General features: G+C 46.7%; 1 protein-coding gene across 2 annotated transcripts in view; it reads right to left on the bottom strand.

Annotated features, from left to right (window-relative positions):
• The window catches only part of cdh13 (cadherin 13, H-cadherin (heart)), a 568,028-nt gene that overhangs the window by 231,954 nt on the left and 322,717 nt on the right, over positions 1-13,357 (bottom strand). The gene's annotated exons all lie outside the window — the stretch shown is intronic.

The raw sequence follows: 13,357 nt of genomic DNA on the forward strand, positions 1-13,357 counted from the left end.
TTACTTGTTATTTTAGATTTGACTCTTTATTATTGATTATTGTACTGCAATGTTGAGAGAGCTAGCATACAATAATTTCACTACACTTTTGCACTGCTCTAAACTGTGTTTGTGACAAATAACATTTGATTTGATTTGACAGTTCACCTTAACGTTTGATGATTCTTTGCTATGGAGTATTAGTCGGGAACTCAGTCAAATTAGCAACAAATTAGCCAAAAGTGCAAAAACTGCATCAGAGTGCATCAAGTATGCTAAATAGTTGCTTTAGTGTAAAATGACATGGTCAGTAGTATGTATGTCACGGCTCTTGTCGTAATGAGGATCGAACCAAAGCGCAGCGTGGTAAGTGTTCATGATTTTTATTTGATCACAAAACACTCGAAAAAATAAACAGGAGGGAAAACCGAAAGAGTTCTGTAAGGAGCATAAACTATACAGAAAACAACTACCCACAAAACACAGGTGTGAAAAGGCTGCCTAAGGATGATTCCCAATCATACAGCTGTCCCTGATTGAGAACCATACATGGCCAAAACATAGAAACAGAAAACATAGAAATAAAGAAACTAGAATGCCAACCCTAGTCACACCCTGGCCTAACCAAAGTAGAGAATAAAAGCCTCTCTATGGCCAGGGTGTGACAGTACACCCCCCCCCCCCCCCCCCCCCCCCCCCAAGGGTGCGGACTCCGGCCGCAAAACCTGACTCTAAAGGGGAGGGTCCGGGTGGGCATCTCTTCACGGCGGCGGCTCCGGTGCGGGACGTAGACCATGCTCCACCTCTGGCTCCCCCCGCTTTGGTGGCGCAGCTGGTGCGGAGACCCTCGTCGCCGACCCCGGACTGGGGACCCTCGCCGCAGGCCCCGGACTGGGGACCCTCGCCGCTGGCCCCGGACTGGGGACCCTCGCCGCAGGCCCCGGACTGGGGACCCTCGCCGCAGGCCCCGGACTGGGGACCGTCGCCGGAGGCTCCGGACTGGGGACCGTCGCCGGAGGCTCCAGACTGACCCGTGGGGCAGGCACAGGACTCACCAGGCTGGGGAGACCTACTGGAGGCCTGGTCCGTGGAGCAGGCACAGGATGAACCGGGCTGTGGGGGAGAACTGGAGATCTGATGATTATCCTTGGCACCACTCTTCCTGGCTGAATACCCACTTTAGCCCGGCACCTCCAGAGCGCAGCCACAGGTCGAACCGGGCTGTGGGGGAACACTGGAGATCTGGTGCTTAGAACTTGCACCGCTCCTCTTGGCTGAATGCCCGCTTTAGCCCGGCACGTGCGGAGCGCAGGCATAGGACGCACTGAGCAGTCACAGCGCACCGGAGACACAGTGCGCAGAGCCGGAGCAGGATACCCTGGGCCGAAACGGCGCACCGGAGACCAAGAGAGCTGAGCTGGCACAATCTGCCCTGGCTGGATGCCCACTCTAGCGTGGCACTTGCGGAGAGCTGGCTCCGAGCGCACCGGGCTGTGCACGCGCACTGGAGACACCGTGCGCTTTACCGCATAACACGGTGCCTGACCAGTACCACGCTCCTTGCCGTGAGCACGGGGAGTTAGTTCCGCCAACCTCCCCGTGTGACCCCCCCAAAAAATTGGAGTGGCTTCTAGGGCTTCCGTCGATGACTTGCCTCCTCATATCGTCGCCGTTCCGCCTTTGCTGCTTTAATCTCCTCATTTGGACGGCGATATTCTCCAGCCTGTCTCCAGGGTCCTTTACCATCCAGAATCTCCTCCCATGTCCATTCCTCCAGAAAACGCTGCTCCTCCCGGCCACGCCGCTTGGTCCGTTTGTGGTGGGTAGTTCTGTCACGGCTCTCGTCATAATGAGGATCGAACCAAAGCGCAGCGTGGTAAGTGTTCATGATTTTATTAGATCACAAAACACTCGAACAAAATAAACAAGAGGGAAAACCGAAAAAGTTCTGTAAGGAGCATAAACTATACAGAAAACAACTACCCACAAAACGCAGGTGGGAAAAAGGCTGCCTAAGTATGATACCCAATCAGAGACAACGATAGACAACTGTCCCTGATTGAGAACCATACCCGGCCAAAACATAGAAACAGAAAACATAGAAATAAAGAAACTAGAATGCCCACCCTAGTCACACCCTGGCCTAACCAAAATAGAGAATAAAAGCCTCTCTATGGCCAGGGCGTGACACTGTAATGGAGGGCTGAGAGGCAGAGAGGAATGGATTTGATACCCTGGCAGGTGTTCGAACTGTAAGGTGAACCATTTGTAGTGGGTAAAGCAGTAATCCTTCTACAGGCTAATTACAGAGGCCCTGTGTGTCACAGATCTCTCAGCAGACAGACAGATAGACAGACAGAGACAGACAATCTCTTTACCATTCCACACACACACATTCACATACGCCACAGAGCTAAATTTAGTGAGTAACTCACTCAAACATACATTCAAAACACACAAGCTGTCATCCACTGAACTTGTGACCATGGCTGACATATCCCTCCAGAATAATTAGTGTCTCTGTTTTAATTATAGGATCTGTCAGTTGGGACAGACAGAGTAGAGCACTGATGGGGGGTGCTCCGGCACAGTAATTTCACAGACCATCACACTACACAGTCCCTGGCTGATGCAGCCATCTCTACTGACTTGGCTAGAGAGGCCCATGGGTTACACAGCTCCCCATGCATGGGTTATTCTATCTATCCACTGCTATTTCCAGTGGACCAGGATTATTCACAGTCTTCCCTATACTGTACATGTTACTTGGCTAGAATCTCTAAAGTTGTGCACCAGACCAAGCCATGATTGCCAATACTGATAGAGAGTGAGTTGAAATGTTAAAGATCACTTCTACAATGCGGAGTTAATCAAGATACTGAGTGTTTTTTGAATATACATATGCAAATGACACATATACATCATACTTCTAATCATTAATCGTGACTCTCTAAACAAAGATGAACATGTAAGCTGGAAACATTGTTTCTGTGCTTTCACCTTCTGCGTGTAGTGATAAAGATAGAGATAACTCAGGAAGTGAATCTGATAATACATGCACCTGTTAGGAAACTGTGAGAACTGTTAAGGCGTCCGCATGATCATCATTTGCTATTGTAAAAACTCACTTATTATGGCTTTACATCACCTGCCATCACATGGTTGGACAGTTACTTATCCAAAATATCTCAGAGAGTATATGTATTATATGTAGTGAGATAACCAATGGGCTCATCACTCATTTGAAAAAAACATACACCAAAAACTTGGAAGTCAATTAATCCGCCATCATTGGCACAATGAAAAAATCTAATTATATATTATTGGAATTTTTAAATAGCATGAGTGACTGAGAAAAACAAATTGGTAAAAAAATGGCAAACAATAATGCAGGCACTAGGGATGGGGGTGTGAGCAGGCGGGTCTAGGCAGATGAGATGTAGTCATTGTCTGTACATGTCTATAAGTATAAAGACACTTTATACTTACATACTGGTCGTATGTACACGTTTTTGGGGGGAATGTAAAAATATATATTTTTAAGAAACATTTCTGTGTTGAAAATGCCTAACCACTTGTTTAATCTAAACTCAGCAAAAAAAGAAACGCCCCTTTTTCAGGACCCTGTCGTTCAAAGATAATTCGTAAAAATCCAAATAACTTGTAAAGGGTTTAAACACTGTTTCCCATGCTTGTTCAATGAACCATAAACAATTAATGAACATGCACCTGTGGAATGGTCGTTAATTGTTAATTATTGCAACTAATTACAGTGCAATATTTATTTTTTATCCAAGATGGTGACACTATTTCTTTGTTTTCAAGCACGTTGGAGGTTTGCAATGAGAGAATCCTGAGCCATAGAAATGTTTGTTTGTGTTGCTAGTTTATTTGAATGGCAGTATACTGTACATGCTGAGGGAGGATGAGAATGAACCACTACAAGATCAGATAACAAAAGGGACAGTGAAGATATCCTTGGTTATGGTCATAAAGCATAATGCTTCTTCAGTAGAAGTGTGTGTCTCTACAGTGGAATATTCAGTCTCCATTTCCCCCCACTTCTGATAGGTAGTGCACAATGGACTAAAGCATTAACGATAGAAGGAGGTATGTTTAATATTTGTTGTGGCTGTGTACTCTTTTGGCCTCTGCTTATGGAAGCATGGGCTAAGGAATGGAAAAATCTTGGCAGTAAATTGCCAAATCCCCCTGCTGGGGGTATTCGGCAGAGAGATCCAACACAAAAATATATGGTACTACTACTATAAGTGTTCTTTCTGAATAGCAGCAACAGCAACAACGTGGAAGAAGGTAAAGTGTATCTGCTTTCTGCATTGACTAAGCTCATTCAGAACAAGCCTATTCAGATAGTTCACCCTCCCTCCCTCTCTCTCCTCATTTCCCATTGAGCTATTTGTGTTTTTACAGTGGATTGCACAGTGAGATGGAACAGTCAATAGGCATTTCAACGTCATAGCCTTAGCCGGTGGTAACTTGTGGAATTGACACCAGCTGGAACGCGATGTACGGTTTAATTAAACTAATAATAAACTCACCAAAAGAAGAAACGTCCTCTCACTGTCAACTGCGTTTATTTTCAGCAAACGTAACGTGTAAATATTTGTAAGAACATAACAAGATTTAACAACTGAGACATAAACTGAACAAGTTCCACAGACATGTGACTAACAGAAATGGAATAATGTGTCCCTGAACATAGAGTGGGTCAAAATCAAAAGTAACAGTAAGTATCTGGTGTGGCCACCAGCTGCATTAAGTACTTCAGTGCATCTCCTCCTCATGAACTGCACCAGATTTGCCAGTTCTTGCTGTGAGATGTTACCCCACTCTTCCACCAAGGCACCTGCAAGTTCCCGGACATTTCTTGGGTGAATGGCCCTAGCCCTCACCCTCTGATCCAACATGTCTCAGACCTGCTCAATGGGATTGAGATCCGGGCTCTTCGCGGGCCATGGCAGAACACTGACATTCCTGTCTTGCTGGAAATCATGCACAGAACGAGCAGTACGGCTGGTGGCATTGTCATGCTGGAGGGTCATGTCAGGATGAGCCTGCAGGAAGGGTACCACATGAGGGAGGAGGATGTCTTCCCTGTAACGCACAGCGTTGAGATTGCCTGCAATCACAACAAGCTCAGTCCGATGATGCTGTGACACATCGCCCCAGACCATGACGGATCCTCCACCTCCAAATCAATCCCGCTCCAGAGTACAGGCCTCGGTGTGACGCTCATTCCTTCGACGATAAACGCAAATCCGACCATCACCCCTGGTGAGACAAAACCGAGACTCATCAGTGAAGAGCACTTTTTGCCAGTCCTGTCTGGTCCAGCAACGGTGGGTTTGTGCCCATAGGCGACGTTGTTGCCGGTGATGTCTGGTGAGGACCTGCCTTACAGCAGGCCTACAAGCCCTCAGTCCAGCCTCTCTCAGCCTATTGCGGACAGTCTGAGCACTGATGGAGGGATTGTGCGTTCCTGGTGTAACTCGGGCAGTTGTTGTTGCCATCCTGTACCTGTCCCGCAGGTGTGATGTTCAGATGTACCGATCCTGTGCAGGTGTTGTTACTTGTGGTCTGCCACTGTGAGGACGATCAGCTGTTCGTCCTGTCTCCCTTTGGCGCTGTCTTAGGCGTCTCACAGTATGGACATTGCAATTTATTGCCCTGGCCAGATCTGCAGTCCTCATGCCTCCTTGCAGCATGCCTAAGGCACGTTCACGCAGATGAGCAGGGACCCTGGGCATCTTTCTTTTGGTGTTTTTCAGAGTCAGTAGAAAGGTCTGTTTAGTGTCCTAAGTTTTCATAACTGTGACCTTAATTGCCTACCGTCTGTAAGCTGTTAATGTCTTAACCAATTAGGCACAACAATCAAAACGTAATCTGTTAAACTGTGATGGTCAATCTGTGGAGAATTAGAGGCCCTTCTCCAAGTACCAAAAACCACAAAGTCTACAACTGTTAAACAAAATTTTACCCATTGATTCATTTACAGCACTTGGGTTAGTGGAAATAATTGACATGCTACGGAAGCAGCAGTAGCATAAGTAGGAGTCTATGAGCTCCAGACCAGATTGCTATGCTGAAACACAATGGGATTTAACAACTACTGAGCTGACAGTGAGGAGAATTGACTCAAATAGTTCCTCCTCAACTTCTCACCGCTCATCACATCCTAATTGTCTTTAAAGGTCTAGACTACTCACTCCAGAACACAGGGGTTGGCAGATAAAGAATGTAAATTATTGATCTATGGAATATATGTATTTTTCATGTATTTTTTTACCAGACAAGAGAATCATCAGAATTCATCAGCCTGATGGTGCATTTTAGTAAAAAGGGAACATGGAATGCTAGGTATGGAGTTATCTGACTGAAGAATGCCATTGAGATTGATGTCATAATGGAACATAACATTGACCGATGGTGGGAGAAACTATGAAAAAAGGTCTGTGGAATTCAAGAAATGACTTTTTAGAGCTGATATGAAACACAAACAAAATGTCTGCTGGAATCTGCTGCTATCTCTGCTTCAGTTACAATACAGCAGCATGCCACAAATCCCACAGCAATAAACAGCAAATAAACTCCACTGTATCATTCTGATAACATCTGCCCAGGCGACATGATCCCTGGCTGTGATGGCATGTTCAGTGGAGTGAACCATGTCCTTTTCTGGCTGCACACAGGACCACAAACCCAACCCAACCTGGCACCCCAGAGCCAAGCTCAATCAGCACACATAAGCACACATAAACACACTTCCTGTCAAAACATTACACCTTCTGGTGGGCCAGCAAATGGCACTTACCAATATCAATACACTGGTGAAAGGTGGAGGTAGAAGTGAGAAAATAGAGGAAGAAATACAACATGAGAGGGTAGTTGCTTCAGTGTTTGTCCCTCTACTGCATCTCAAAGTACCTTGGAGCCTGCTGGTGCCCAGACCAAGAGGATTCTTTCACAGCAACAGTAAAATGGATCCCGACCCCTTCAAACCAGCAACGAGCCAAAAGCCTCTCTTTTTATCAAAGGAAATATGCACTAAGATATTGTTTCCTCTATAAAAACCTACTCCACCTCAGGTCCATTGGCATATTCATGGACATCGTGTGATGTTATGAATGAGGCAGCTTTTAAATGATTTGCTCTGAGAGCTGTGAGAGGCAGAGAGAGCTGCTCTTTTTTATTCCTATCCAGAACATTTATGAAATAAATAATGAATGGGTAAATAGCTAGCTATAAACAGTTGAAAGTAAATTATGTTAGATCATTAAATGAAATATAATTCCTTCCATTGTCAAACAAAGTAATCATATTATTTTCAATTATTAGAATAAATACATTTAAGGTTACAGTGATAAAAAAGTGTATTATTTTGTGAGAGAGACATTTCAATGAACTGTTGTATGTGGATAAATAGGCTGCATTATTGTTATCAGAAATCTCCTCCAGACACAGTCTTCATTACAATCAGCTCAGTGTGTATCCATCAATCACTTCAAGTCTGCTGGGAATAGCTGCTTACAGATATCATATTCTGTAGAGCGCTGACTAAAGCTGTCACTGGTATTTCTAGTTCAGAACACAATATATTGTTTTAAGTGCATATTTGTATTTTAGCACTTTGATTACAGTCCAACTTTCTCTGGTTTACGGCAGGTATCCTGGCTGGTAAGAGCTGTCACGTTCTGACCATAGTTCTTTTGTGTTTTCTTTGTTTTAGTGTTGGTCAGGACGTGAGCTGGGTGGGCATTCTATGTTGTGTGTCTAGTTTGTCCGTTTCTATGTATGACCTGATATGGTTCTCAATCAGAGGCAGGTGTTAGTCATTGTCTCTGATTGGGAACCATATTTAGGTAGCTTGTTTTGTGTTGGGGTTTGTGGGTGGTTGTCTTCTGTCTTTGTGTTCATTGCACCAGATAGGACTGTTCCGGTTTTGCCACATTTGTTATTTTGTATTGTGTTCATGTTCAGTTGTTTATTATTAAAATATGGACACTAACTACGCTGCGTATTGGTCCGATCCCTGCTACACCTCCTCTTCAGACGAAGAGGAGGAAGGCTGCCGTTACAAGAGCGTTGGGCCAGTTATTGAAAGATTGCCGGATCGAATCCCCAAGCTGACAAGGTAAAAATCTGTCGTTCTGCCCCTGAGCAAGGCAGTTAACCCACTGTTCCCCGGGCGCTAAAGATGTGGATGTCGATTAAGGCAGCCCTCCGCACCTCTCTGATTCTGAGGGGTTGGGTTGAATGCGGAAGACACATCTCAGTTGAATGCATTCATTTGTACAACTGACTACGGGTCCCCCTTTCCCTGTATCCTCCTTTACACTGCGTATAAACCCACTGACCCCCTCTCTTGCACTGGTCTACGCACATTCATACTACATTGCCACTCCAACACACACACTACATATGCTCAGACACACATGCGTATTGACGCCACACACACACACACACACACACACACACACACACACACACACACTGTGTGAGAAGTCAGGCGCAGGAGAGCGAAAACTGATTTACAACGGTGTTGTTTAATAACACATAAACCACCATCAACAGAACAATACAATAAATGGGTCAAACAAAACCCGGTGAATACCAGCATACCGTGTATAAGCACTACAAGAAACAATTACCGACAAGGACATGAAGGGGAACAGAGGGTTAAATACACAACATGTAATTGATGGAATTGGAAGCAGGTGTGATGGAAGACAAGACAAAATGGAACCAATGGGAAATGAAAAGAGGATCAGCGATGGCTAGAAGGTCGGTGACTTCGACCGCCGAACGCCGCCCGAACAAGGAGAGGGACCAACTTCGGCGGAAGTCGTGACAGTAGCCCCCCCCCCCCCCCCCCCCCCTCCACTCCGGCCTCGGGGACGTCCCGGAGGGCGAGGCGCAGGGCGATCCGGGCGAAGACGGTGGAACTCCTGCAGCATTGAAAGGTCCAACATGTCCTCGACCGGAACCCAGCACCTCTCCTCAGGACACAGGGCACGAACGCCACCCACTCCCCCGGCTGGTCCTGGCAATAGGACTGCAGAAACCTACCCACATCCTGGTTCACTCTCTCCACCTTCCCATTACTCTCGGGGTGAAACCCTGAAGTAAGGCTGATTGAGACCCCAGACGTTCCATGAACGCCTTCCAGACCCTAGACGTGAACTGGGGACCCCGATCAGACACTATATCCTCAGGCACCCCGTAGTTTTGGAAGACGTGTGTAAACAAGGCCTCTGCAGTCTGTAGGGCGGTAGGGAGACCGGGCAGAGGGAGGAGACGACAGGACATAGAGAAACGATCCACAACGACCAGGATTGTGGTGTTACCCTGTGAGGGTGGAAGATCAGTCAGAAAATCCACCGACAGGTGCAACCAAGGCCGCTGTGGAATGGGTAAGGGGTGTAGCTTACCTCTGGGCAGGTGCCTAGGAGCCTAACACTGTGCGCACACCGAGCAGGAGGAAACATAAACCCTCACGTCCTTAGCCAAGGTAGGCCACCAGTACCTCCCGCTCAAACAGCGCACTGTCTGACCGATCCCAGGATGACCAGAGGAGGGTGACGTGTGGGCCCAATAGATCAACCGGTCACGAACAGCAGACGGGACGTACAGACGCCCAGCGGGACACTGGACGGGAGCAGGCTCTGCACGTAACGCCTGCTCAATGTCCGTGTCCAGCTCCCACACTACCGGCGCCACCAGGCAGGAGGCGGGGAGTATGGGAGTGGGATCCATGGGCCGCTCCTCTGTGTCATACAGCCGGGACAATGTGTCTGCCTTAACATTCTGGGAGCCTGGTCTGTAGGAAAGGGTAAACACAAAACGGGTGAAAAACATGGCCCACCTTGCCTGGCGGGGGTTCAGTCTCCTCGCTGCCCGGATCTACTCCAGATTGCGGCGGTCAGTCCAGATGAGAAAAGGGTGTCTAGCCCCCTCAAGCCAATGTCTCCATGCATTCAAGGCCTTGACGACAGCCAACAGCTCCCGGTCCCCCATGTCATAGTTTCGCTCCGCCGGGCTGAGCTTCTTTGAGAAGAAGGCACAGGGGCGGAGCTGCGGTGGCATACCCGAGCGCTGAGAGAGCACAGCTCCTATCCCAGCCTCGGACGCGTCCACCTCCACTATGAACGCCAAAGAGGGATCCGGATGGGCCAGCACGGGAGCCGAGGTAAACAGAGCCCTCAGGTGACTAAAAGCCCTGTCCGCCTCAGCTGACCACTGCAGTCGCACCGGTCCCCCCTTCAGCAGTGAGGTAATGGTAGCCGCTACCTGACCAAAACCCTGGATAAACCTCCGGTAGTAGTTGGCAAACCCTAAGAACCGCTGCACCAACTTTACCGTGGTGGGAGTCGGCCAATTACGTATGGCTGAAATGCGGTCACTCTCCATCTCCACCCCTGAGGTGGAAATGCGATACCCTAGGAAGGAGACGGACTGTTGGAAGAACAGACATTTCTCAGCCTTGACGTACAGGTCATGCTCCAACAGGCGACCAAGCACCCTGCGCACCAGGGACACATGCTCGGCGCGTGTAGCGGAGTATATCAAAATGTCATCAATATACACCAGTACACCCTGCCCGTGCAGGTCCCTGAAAATCTCATCTACAAAGGCTTGGAAGACTGATGGCCCATTCATCAACCTGTACGGCATGACGAGGTATTCATAGTGCCCAGAGGTGGTACTGAAAGCAGTCTTCCACTCGTCTCCCTCCCGGATACGCACCAGGTTGTAAGCGCTCCTGAGATGTAGTTTGGTGAAGAAGCGCGCCCCGTGCATTGACTCAATCGCTGTGGCTATGAGCGGTAGTGGGTAACTATACCTCACAATGATTTGATTCAGACCCCGATAGTCAATACACGGGCACAGACCTCCCTCCTTCTTCTTCCCAAAAAATAAACTCGAGGAGGCGGGCGAAGTGGAGGACCGAATGTACCCCTGACGCAGGGATTCGGAGACATATGTTTCCATAGCCTCTGTCTCCGCCTGTGAGAGGGGATACACGTGCCTCCTGGGAAGTGCAGCGTCTACCAGGAAATTTATCGCACAATCGCCTCGTCGATGGGGTGGTAATTGAGTCGCCTTCTTTTTGGAGAAGGCGAGAGCCAAATCGGCATATTCAGAGGGAATACAAGGAGAGGGACACTGTTACACTCTTTCACACTCTTCACATATGCTGTTGCTTCTCTGTTTATTATCTATCCTGATTGCCTAGTCGCTTCTTACCCCTACCTACATGTACATATTACCTCAATTACCCCAACTATCTCGTACCCCTGCACATTGACTCTGTACTGGTACTCCTATATAGCCTCGTTATTGTTATATTATTGTGTTACTATTTCCATTTTTTATTTAGCTATTTTTGTTTACTTTTTAACTCTGCATTGTTGGGAAAGGGCTCGTAACTAAGCATTTCACTGTAAAGTCTACACCTGTTGTATTCGGCTGCATGTGACAAATAAAATGTGATTTTATATTCTGAAGTGCGTGTAGTTTTCCATGCCTGTCAGATACTAACCCTGGTCAGTTTTAAGCAGCTCTCATGGTTTAGTCACTTCCCCACACCTCATACTCATCTGTGTCTGATGTAATCCATCCTACAGCTCTGAAACCCTCTAACTGACAGATAGACAGACTGACAGACAAACATACAATGGGCCAACAACTAACACTGGCAGCCTACTGCTGCAAAACCTCACATAGGCTATCACACCCCAAAACAGCCACAGAGGCTGCCCCCGAGAAACCACTGGGCAGTGATATGCCTACAGTGTTAGTCTTCATGGGTTGAGTATTGGGAGGTCCACCATCATTCAATACCCGCTTTTAGATAACAACTGACAGAGCTTATTCTGGATTTTAGTAATGCAGCATGGAGTAAAAAAGCCACTATTGCCAAATTCCGTCAGTGGCTGTGAAATTAATTAGGCAGATGTGCTTATAAACTGTAGTATATCATCCCCTTTTTATGCAAAAAGCACTAAACCCCAAAACACCATGGTTATTTACATACACTGCCATCAATCATATCAGATGTTCTACCAGCTCCCTCTTTTTGGCGACATTAATATCTTTGTTTGACCAGTCACTTGACTTATTCTACACTTTGTTGTGTTACAGCCTGATTTTCTTGTCCCCCATCTACACACGATACCCTATAACGACAAAGTGAAAACATGTTTTTAGAAATGTTTGCAAATGTAATGAAAATGAACTACAGAATGATCTCATTTACATACGTAAGTATTCACACCCATGTCAATACATGTTAAAATCACCGTTGGCAGCGATTACAGCTGTGAGTCTTTCTGGGTAAGTCTCTAAGAGCTTTGCACACCTAGGTTGTACAATATTTGCATATTATTCTTTAAAAAATTCTTCAAGCTCTGTCGAGTTGGTTGTGGATCATTGCTAGACAGCCATTTTCAAGTCTTGCCATATATTTTCAAGACGATTTAAGTCAAAACTGTAACTAGACCACTCAGAAACATTCAATGTCGTCTAGGTAAGGAAATCCAGTGAATATTTGGCCTTGTGTTTTAGGTTATTGTCCTGCTGGAAGGTGAATCTGTCTCCCGGTGTCTGTTGGAGAACAGACTGAACCAGGTTTTCCTCTAGGATTTTGACAGTGCTTATTTCTATTTTGTTTATTTTTTATTCTTAACAAAAACCTAGTCCTTGCCAATGACAAGCATACCCATAACATGATGCAGCCACCCCCATCTCTGAGGAAAGACTGGATCCGTCACTGAAGATGCTTTTAACTCAGACTTAACCAACAGCTAGGGCAACTCTGAACACCTCTATCCCCTGGCTCAAAAGAGAGAGCCACAGCAACCCCACAAAACAATCAAATGATTGAAATGAAATGACAGGTATCGAATCAGATCGTATGTGTTCTGATCCCTGGCATCTGCTCTGTTCTATTCCCTCTGTTTGGGAGCTTTGATTAGGAATGGGCAGGTAACGAAAGCCTGGACCAAAGACTAAACCCTCCCAGTGATTTACATCTCACCTCTCTTTCCTCATACACAATCACACACCAGTCTGCCTGTCTGTCTTTCTGTCCTCCTCCTATGAGCTACAGCTTCTGCTCCTGGCTGCTACTCTATATCATGCACGGAAGGGGACACATACATTCTAACACAGATAGAGCCACAGCCACACACAGGTACACACACAGACACACACAAGTGATTATTAGGATAAAATTACATCACATCAGACTGGGGGTGGGGGGCAATCAGGGCCCATTATTTCTCCCAGTCCTCCCCTCTCTCTCTGTAGCTCTCCTGAATGTCAGAGTTGCTCTGTGCATATCTCGGCTGATTGCCTA

Source organism: Salvelinus namaycush, chromosome 21, assembly GCF_016432855.1.
Source record: "Salvelinus namaycush isolate Seneca chromosome 21, SaNama_1.0, whole genome shotgun sequence".
NCBI classification, from domain to species: Eukaryota; Metazoa; Chordata; class Actinopteri; order Salmoniformes; family Salmonidae; genus Salvelinus; species Salvelinus namaycush.